Below are 9954 nucleotides of genomic sequence, written 5' to 3' on the forward strand. Positions count from 1 at the left end.
GAAATGGCGCAGGTTCGGATGGCAATGTATCAGCGGAGGGTGGCCCGATATTACAACTCCAAAGTCCGACCGAAGCTTTTCAGAATTGGAGATCTGGTGCTGAGGCGAGCTAAGGCATCTCAACCTACGGAAGGTGGGAAGCTAGCGCCGAATTGGGAAGGCCCGTATAAAGTTCGTTGGGTAAACCGACCTGGCTCCTACCAGTTGGAAGCCCTAGATGGCCGAGAAATTCCAAGGGGCTGGAATTCCGCTAACCTGCGGATGTATTACCAGTAGAACAACAAGGCCAGAAAGACAATTTGAAAAGGTGCAACACTTTTCATTTCAATAATTTCTGGTTACAATGGCGTGCTCGTGTGATTACAAGGAATTCCCAGAGGGGAATTAGGGAGTAAAGAAAGCAAAGAAGAGGTGGAGAATCCGTGGAGCTGAGGACCGAGGATCCCAAACCCTCAACCCAAAGCAGCTGCAATCCCACCGGAAGTGGGTGCTTCTAACCGGAGGCGCCATCCAGCACCTCACCAAAAAGACGAGGAGCCGCCGCAGAAGAAGCTCCCGCTGCCCCCAGGGGAACGCCGCCTCCAAAGGATATTCCCATCCTCCCCAGTGGTAGGAAAGAGAAGGAATACGAGGGGGAAGAGCATATGGAGGCGCGGTCTCGGACTGAGCGTCTGGTGCAGAGCTCGATCGGGAGGCTGAACTTCAAGGAGGGGAGATGTGATCCCGGATGAAACGCCTAGAGCGGAGTTCCGCCGGGAAGACCCTCCTTGTTGATCCCAGATGAAACGGCTAGTTGGCTGAAGTCGCAAGGGGAGCGTCTCCCCTTTCCTTCAACAGGAGTCTCTCAGTCATATGCCAAGGAGGAGGTCCGCGATCCATGGCAACCTGAACAGCTCCGGCTTGGCAAACTCCATCGTACCTGCACCTGTATTTATAGCCAAACTGCGGCCCCCTGGTCGTTCCGATGCGGGTGGCTCCAATAAATGCAGGCGCATTGAAACCGGAGCCGTTCCGGCTCCCGAGGCGTATCTCCCCGCGATTTCCTAAGCGTCATTCTCCTTAAACCGCATTCTTTGTGCAGGACAATCCGGGTGTCATGTACCCCTAGGTCCACATATCTCTGCTCGCGCCCAGGCCGTATCCTCCTCGAAGAACCCGCGTATCGCGGCCGCTCAACTAACACTCCTCGCAAGCAGCAGCTGGCGATCCGATTTCCCAGGTAACGCATTAATTAGCGTTTAATGCCCTTCTCGTGTTCCCCCAGGCAACGCTTAGAGAAAAGGAGAAACATGATCGCGGCTGGCCACGGAGAAACCCCGTCGGGCAGCGAGCGACAAGCGCACGACCAGCGAGCGGAATTTCCCGAGGCTCGGCCCTCGGATGCCTGGCTAGCCCGATGATCATCCCGGGAGCAGACTAGCCGGAAGCCCCGACCGGTCGCCTCGGCTCGCGCCAGCCTTGGCCGACCAACGAGTGGAATTTCCCGAGGCTCGGCCCTCGGATGCCTGGCTAGCCCGATGATCATCGCGGGAGCAGACTAGCCGGAAGCCCCGACCGGTCGCCTCGGCTTGCGCCAGCCTTGGCCGACCAACGAGTGGAATGTCCCGAGGCTCGGCCCTCGGATGCCTGGCTAGCCCGATGATCATCCCGGGAGCAGACTAGCCGGAAGCCCCGACCGGTCGCCTCGGCTCGCGCCAGCCTTGGCCGACCAACGAGTGGAATTTCCCGAGGCTCGGCCCTCGGATGCCTGGCTAGCCCGATGATCATCCCGGGAGCAGACTAGCCGGAAGCCCCGACCGGTCGCCTCGGCTTGCGCCAGCCTTGGCCGACCAATGAGTGGAATGTCCCGAGGCTCGGCCCTCGGATGCCTGGCTAGCCCGATGATCATCCCGGGAGCAGACTGGCCGGAAGCCCCGACCGGTCGCCTCGGCTTGCGCCAGCCTTGGCCGACCAACGAGTGGAATGTCCCGAGGCTCGGCCCTCGGATGCCTGGCTAGCCCGATGATCATCCCGGGAGCAGACTAGCCGGAAGCTCCGACCGGTCGCCTCGGCTCGCGCCAGCCTTGGCCGACCAACGAGTGGAATTTCCTGAGGCTTGACAACCCTCGGATGCCAGGCTAACCCGACGATCATCCCGGGAGCAGACTAGCCTGAAGCCCCGACCGGTCGCCTCGGCTTGCGCCAGCCTTGGCCGACCAACGAGCGGAATTTCCTGAGGCTTGACAACCCTCGGATGCCAGGCTAACCCGACGATCATCCCGGGAGCAGACTAGCCTGAAGCCCCGACCGGTCGCCTCGGCTTGCGCCAGCCTTGGCCGACCAACGAGCGGAATTTCCTGAGGCTTGACGGCCCTCGGATGCCTGGCTAACCCGATGATCATCCCGGGAGCAGACTAGCCGGAAGCCCCGACCGGTCGCCTCGGCTTGCGCCAGCCTTGGCCGACCAACGAGTGGAAGGTCCCGAGGCTCGGCCCTCGGATGCCAGGCTAACCCGATGACCATCCCGGGAGCAGACTAGCCTGAAGCCCCGACCAGTTGCCTCGGCATGCGCCAGCCTTGGTCGACCAACGAGTGGAATTTCCTGAGGCCTAACCCTCGGATGCCTGGCTTGGCGCCGGAAGAATTTCCGGAGGCCTAACCCTCGGATGCCTGGCTTAGCGCCGGAAGAATTTCCGGAGGCCTAACCCTCGGATGCCTGGCTTGGCGCCGGAAGAATTTCCTGAGGCCTAACCCTCGGATGCCTGGCTTAGCGCCGGAAGAATTTCCCGAGGCCTAACCCTCGGATGCCTGGCTTAGCGCCGGAAGAATTTCTTGAGGCCCAACCCTCGGATGCCTGGCTTAGCGCCGGAAGAGTTTCCTGAGGCCTAACCCTCGGATGCCTGGCTTAGCGCCGGAAGAATTTCCTGAGGCCTAACCCTCGGATGCCTGGCTTAGCGCCGGAAGAATTTCCTGAGGCCTAACCCTCGGATGCCTGGCTTGGCGCCGGAAGAATTTCCTGAGGCCTAACCCTCGGATGCCTGGCTTAGCGCCGGAAGAATTTCCCGAGGCCTAACCCTCGGATGCCTGGCTTAGCGCCGGAAGAATTTCTTGAGGCCCAACCCTCGGATGCCTGGCTTAGCGCCGGAAGAGTTTCCTGAGGCCTAACCCTCGGATGCCTGGCTTAGCGCCGGAAGAATTTCCTGAGGCCTAACCCTCGGATGCCTGGCTTAGCGCCGGAAGAATTTCCTGAGGCCTAACCCTCGGATGCCTGGCTTAGCGCCGGAAGAGTTTCCTGGGGCCTAACCCTCGGATGCCTGGCTTAGCGCCGGAAGAATTTCCCGAGGCCTATCCCTCGGATGCCTGGCTTAGCGCCGGAAGAATTTCCCGAGGCCCAACCCTCGGATGCCTGGCTTAGCGCCGGAAGAGTTTCCTGAGGCCTAACCCTCGGATGCCTGGCCTAGCGCCGGAAGAATTTCGGGAGCCAGGAGTCAGCAAGACGCTACCGAGAGTTAAAAGAAAAAGAAGGACGAAGGCGAGATGAAGAAACATTCAACTTGCATTAATTTTCATTGTTTCAGGGCCGAGGCCCATACAATTTGGCAAAACGCCGGTATAAAAAAAAAAGAGAAGACAACGAAAGGTACAAGAGGTCAGCTTGGAGGAACTCCCGGGTCGGGAACGTCGGGCTCGTCCGCAGGAGGTAGGGAAGCAGCAGGAGAACCAGCAGGCAATGGCGCCGGAGAGGAGTCGAGAAGGGAAATCTCGCTCAGGTCAACTTCGGGGTACTTAGCCGACACCCTTGCCAGGCCCTCCTCGAAGCCTAAGATAAAGGCTTCGGCCCCCGCGTCCGACGCGTCACGGACAAACTCGTCGGACTGACGATAGGTCTGTACTGCCTCCGACATATCATGAGCGAACTCGGCGGACTGGCGATAAGCCTCTACCGCCTGACGCCCGATTTCCGCACTCCTCTCGGCCAGCGCCGCCTCTGCCCGCTCCATAATCTGGGCTTTCGCCTCCAAGACCTTCGCCACAATCCGGCCTTCCGCCTCGGTGGAGACCCTCAGCAGCTCAGCCCGAGCCTCCTTGTGCTTCGCTTCGGCAGCAATGCGAGCAGCCTCAGCCTCCGTCAGGCGCGAATGAAGCTCCTGATCGCTCGCACGGGACTTCTCCAAGGCCGACTCCAATTCGCCCAGCTTAGCTTCAAGAGACCGGATTCGGTTGCGGGCGTTGTCGGCTGACCGCTGGGCCTTCTCCCACCTCTCCCGGTAGTCGGCAGCCTTCCGGGACTGCTTCTCGGCCCGCTCATCCGCCTTCTTGACCTCGCCCTCGAGACCCGAGGCAACCTTGAGCTGCTCCTGAGCCTCCAACAGTTGCTTCTCGAGGGCAGCAAAGCCGAGTGCCCGCTCTTCGGCCTCCCGGAGCCTCGCCTCGAAGTCCCCGGTCGTCCTGCCTGCCACAGCCTGGCCTCCCTTTTCCACTGCTTTCAGCCGGTCCTCGGCCTTCGCCAGAAGCCCCGCCTGTTCCTTGTAGCACTCCTCCAGACGGATCATGTACTGGGCGAGCTAAGAAATAGGAAAAATAAGGGAGTCAGGCGGAGAACAACAGAGCCAATAAATGGTGAAAAGCGGCCAGAAGAACACTCACCGACATGAGACAGACACAGCTGGCAGCCCCAACGTCAGAGACCTCCAACTCCCGGACCCGCCGACGGTCCTTCTCCAGCAGCACTGTTTCGATGAGATTTCGGGCGCCATCGGTAGTGAAGGCAGACCCCGATTTCTCCCCAGAGCCGGACGGTGGTTCTGCAGCCTTACCCCTATCCATCGCCTGGGGAAGAGTCCGGCCGATCGCGCTCGGGGCGGGGGTCACCCCAGGAATTGATAGGGTCCCGCTCGGTCGGGGCCTCGGCGCGTCCCTCCTCGAGTCATCAGGAGCCGACCGAGTCGAAGGCCGGGTCGGGGACCGATCACGCCCGACCCGTCCGTCTCGGGCAGGCTCGGATGATACCTCCGGAGTAGCGGCAATCTTACCACCGGAGGGCTGATACAGCGTCAGCTGCCGGTCCGTGCCCACGACGTCTCCCTGATCGGTGGGCCCGGACTCGTCGGTCGGCGTCGGAGGCACCTCCTTACGGGACTTCTTCGCCGGTGGGGCCCCGCTCGGAAGAGCTCGTTTCCTCCTCTGGGCTGCTTCCAGCAGGGACGCCCTACCAACAGCCTTTGTCTTCACCGACCGCATGACGTCGTCGATCTCTGCAAAAAGGACGGGATAGTCGGAGACGGAGAAACCAAAGGAAAGAACGGGACGAAAGAAGGGAAAAAGTCAAGAAAGAATCGGTGGCGGACTCACGGTCGGTGGGGACCGAGCTCAGACCGACATTCACCAAAGTATCCTCGGAAATAAGGCGGGCCACTGGGGGGAGCTGGCCCTCGGCAACCAACCCCTTCAAGGCGGCCAAGCCATCGGACTCCTCCCTTGACAGTCTCGATAGGCCGATCGGAGACTTCATCGGGGTCTCCCAGGTCGCCCTGATTTCCCAAGAGGGATCTGCATCAACAAAAAAGAAGCGCTCCTTCCATTTGTGAATGGAGGTAGGGGCCTCCTTGACAAGGCCGCATCCTCGCCGCGCTGCGAAGCACCACCACCCTTTGTCCTGGGGGTGGCCGCTCAGGCTGTAGAACTCCCAAAAAACATTCAGGGTGGCGGGGATCTCGTGCATACGGCAGAGAACCTGGAAGACCGTCAGGGCCCGCCACGAGTTCGGCACCAGTTGCGTCGGTGCCACTCTTAAACCCCGTAACACCTGCATGACCAAGTCCGAAGGGGGAAAGCGGAACCTGGCCTGGAGAATGCCCTCATTGATGGCGATCTTCCCTGGAGGAGGATGGGACATCCTCTCCTCAGGCCCCGGGAGTGTGGCGTTGCAGGCCTCGGGAAGGTGGTACCGAGCCACGAGTCTGTCTAAGTCTGTGGCGACCAGCTCCGACTTAATTTGGTCTGCTCTCACTTCGCCCATTCCTAATGGCCAATAAACCTACGGTCAGGACGGGGACAGGAAGGGGGGAAAGACCGGAGCGACTGGAGGACACTAGTATAAGAGGGGAAAGTATGGAGAGCCCTAAGTAGAAGAATGGGGAAAACTCACCGGAAAAGAGGTAAGAACGGCTCCGAGAGCGCCAAAGGAGAAACAAGTGAACAGTCCGACGGCAGCAACAGCAGCGCAAAGGGGAAACTTGAAAATATCTGTAAAGAAGAAGACGGACGGGGAAAGGCCCCCGATTAAATAGGCGGAAAGGCAAGTGACGCCTCGATGACGCCAGAGGACGCCTGGCTGCCGAAGGGTCGCTCGCGCCCCAAAGGCGAATCGACACCATTAAGGAAGGATGTCCGCCGAAATCCTCAGACTGCCGGGTCAGCAATAACCGCCATACGCCATAAAAAGGGCGGGGAGCTCGAAGCGCGCGCGCCTCTCCGAGGAACGGCGGCAATCCCGAAACATCACTCCCTTCACCTGTTCCCCTTCTGGTTCCAGGCTCGGAAGTGGGGGGCTACTGTTACGGGGGAAATAAGCCGCCATGCCCCACGTGACCGGCACGCGCGCCCAGGAAGACTACGGCTGCCCTTTGATCCAGCAATCCGACCCCGAGTCGGACATCCTCGGCCCCGCAGCCCGACCCCGAGTCGGCTGCCCTTTGATCCAGCAATCCGACCCCGAGTCAGACATCCTCGGCTCCGCAGCCCGACCCCGAGTCGGCTGCCCTTTGATCCCGCAATCCGACCCCGAGTCGGACATCCTCGGCTCCGCAGCCCGACCCCGAGTTGGCTGCCCTTTGATCCAGCAATCCGACCCCGAGTCGGATATCCTCGGCTCCGCAGCCCGACCCCGAGTCGGCTGCCCCTTGATCCAGCGCTCCGACCCCGAGTCGGAGATCTCTTGATAACGACAGGCTATTCCCCAGAGGCACGCCGCGGCCTCCTGCTCCACTACTCCCTGCAACGGCTGTATCCGATGCTGCTCCACGATCTCCTGCATCAGCCGTACAAAGCGGAGCCCCACTATGCCCTGACGTGGCCGTACCCGGTGCTGCTCCACGACGCCCTGTAACGGCCATGTCAGTGGCCACACCATCGTGCCCCACGATAACGAACCCCCCTGAGAGACCCCCCAGCCAGGTATATATGCGGCTGGGGGGAGAAAGGGGGGAGGTGAGCAATATCTCCCAGAGCACTCTCTTACTTGCGATTATCACCTCTCCTCCTCCTCCAATCTCCTCTGACTTGACCGTCGGAGGGCCATCACCACCCTGGTGGTGGTGCAAGGCTTGTTTGCAGGTTTCTCGGCGGAAGGTGGAGCGCAACCAACACCAACCAAGACAACTCAGACGGAACCCCGTTCACACCGCAGTGCCAATCGTTCACGGTTTGGACCACCAGCAACAGAATCCTATTTGGAATAGGATTTCTAAAGTCCAAATTGTCTTAGGGCTGAAAATTGAACAAGTCCTGATTAGATTAGGATTTTCTTAAGTCCTAATTAATTTTAAATTTAATCTTTTTAATTTCATGACTCCTAATTGAAGAGTTCAATAGAGTCATGGCTCAATTAAATTCTAATTGGATTAGGAATTGGAGGAAATTGAAATGGGTTCATAAAAATCCTATTTTGACTAGGATTGGACTCATGCAATGGACCCAAATTAAAACCCCCTTTAATTTATTTAAATAGCATATTTAAATGAACTTGAGGGAGGGGCCCACGCCCTTCCCCTTGGGGTGTGTGTGGGAGAAAGAGGAGGGGCGCACGCCCCTCCTTGTTAGCCAAAAAGAAGAGATAAAGATGAGTTCCTAAAAAATAGGAACTCATCCTTATTTCTTAACTAATTAAAAGGGAAGGGGATTTCGGCCAGCATTTTGATGGTTTTTCCTTGGCTTTCACGGCAGAAAACCTCCTCTCCCATTCCTCCTTCCATCCGCAAGCAACATGGGAAGAAATCAAGGGTGATGTGATCTCCTTCCCTTTCTTCTTTTGGTTCTAGCGCAAGGAAAAGAAAAAGGCTGCAGAGAGCCTTTATTTCTTCTTCCTTGGCACTTCCTTCTTCTTCCTCCTCTCAAGCCAATCAAAGGTTGATTCAAAGGAGAGGACTTCAGCCATCCATAGCCATCTCTGCAAGGGAGCTAGCACCCCAGGGAGATACGTAGGCTTCGATCAATCATTACCTCGTGTGGATACCCGTAGAGGCCGGACACGTGTGCGGCTTCCATCGAACATTCTACAAATCCACATGAATCAGATTTGCGGAGACCATCTACCCGCACAAGGTGAAGATCTGATCTTCTTAATGATTTTAAAATAGTTTAAAATAATTTAATTCTAATCTATCTGTTACGGGGGAACTTAGCCACCATGCCCCACGTGACCGGCACGCACGCCCAGGAAGACTACGGCAGCCCCTTGATCCAGCAATCCGACCCCGAGTCGGACATCTTCGGCTCCGCAGCCCGACCCCGAGTCGGCTGCCCCTTGATCCAGCAATCCGACCCCGAGTCGGACATCTTCGTCTCCGCAGCCCGATCCCGAGTCGGACATCTCTCGACAACGACAGGCTATTCCCCAGAGGCACGCCGCAGCCTCCTGCTTCACTACTCCCTGCAACGGTTGTATCTGGCACTGCTCCACGATCCCCTGTAACAGCCGTACAAGGCGGAGCTCCACTACGCCCTGTCATGGCCGTACCCAGCGCTGCCCCACGACGCCCTGTAACGGCCGTGTCAGTGGCAGCTCCATCGTGCCCCACGATGACGAACCCCCCTGAAAGACCCCCCAGCCTGGTATATATGCGGCTGGGGGGAGAAGGGAGGGGGGGAAAGCGAGAACTTCCAGAGCATTCTCTTACTTGCTACTATGATCTCTCCTTCTCCTCCAATCTCCTCTGACTTGATCGTCGGAGGGCCCCCACTGCCCCAGTGGTGGTGCGAGGCTTGCTTGCAGGTTTTCCGGTGGAAGGTGGAGCGCAATCAACACCAACCAAGGCAACTCAAACGGAACCCCGTTCACACCGCTGTGCCAATCGTTCTCGGTTTGGACCACCAGCAACAGTTGGCGCTAGAGGAAGGGCCGAATCTCAGAGCGATCGTAATGGCACGGCGAGGTGGTCGTGGAGCTTCCAATGCCTCCGGTCGCGGGGCCTCTCGCGCCTCCGGCCGGGAGGCCGCTGCGTCTCCAACACATTCTCAGCAACACTCCACCGCCCCACCTCCCATTCAGATGGTCGAAGCCGCACAGTTCGACCAGTTAGCCCAGCAGGTTCGCACCCTCGCGGAGGCAGTGCAGAACCTGCAGGGTGTGATGTCTCGGGCGCCGCAGCGGGCCCAGGAGCCGCTGCTCGCTGAGCGCTCACCTGTCCTCCTCAACCCGCGCTCCTTCCTCTCCCATGGGGAGGAGCGCCGGCGCGAGGAAGATTCTCGAGCACGGTCCATTCTGCCGGGACCTTCCCATCGGAGCTGCGCAGGGTACGAGAGGCAGGCCCGGGCGCGTTCCCAGACCCCCCAGTCCTCAAGGAACCCGCGCTCCAGTCGGTCCCCCTCTCGGTGCTCCTTGTCTTCCACCCATCGGTCGCGCTCCCTGGACCGGCGGGTGGACGATCTCCACTGACAACTCTAGGTCCTGAAGGGCCACTCCAAAGATCCCTTCGCCGACTTGGAGATCTCCTCCCAGCCGGCGCTTGCCTCGAGGATCCTGCGGACCCCGAATCCGCCGGGGTTTAAAATGCCGGCGATCGAGCCCTATGACGGGGCGGCGGACCCGCGGGATCACGTCGAGAGTTTCAGGACCCTTATGCTCCTCCACGGAGCATCAGATCCTCTCCTCTGCAAGGCCTTCCCAGCGACCCTCCGTGGCCCGGCAAGGGCGTGGTTCGCCGGCTTGGAGGCTAACTCAATCCAGTCCTTCGACCAGTTTACTCGCCTCTTCAT

Source organism: Phoenix dactylifera, unplaced genomic scaffold (assembly GCF_009389715.1).
Source record: "Phoenix dactylifera cultivar Barhee BC4 unplaced genomic scaffold, palm_55x_up_171113_PBpolish2nd_filt_p 000258F, whole genome shotgun sequence".
In the NCBI taxonomy this organism is placed as follows: Eukaryota; Viridiplantae; Streptophyta; class Magnoliopsida; order Arecales; family Arecaceae; genus Phoenix; species Phoenix dactylifera.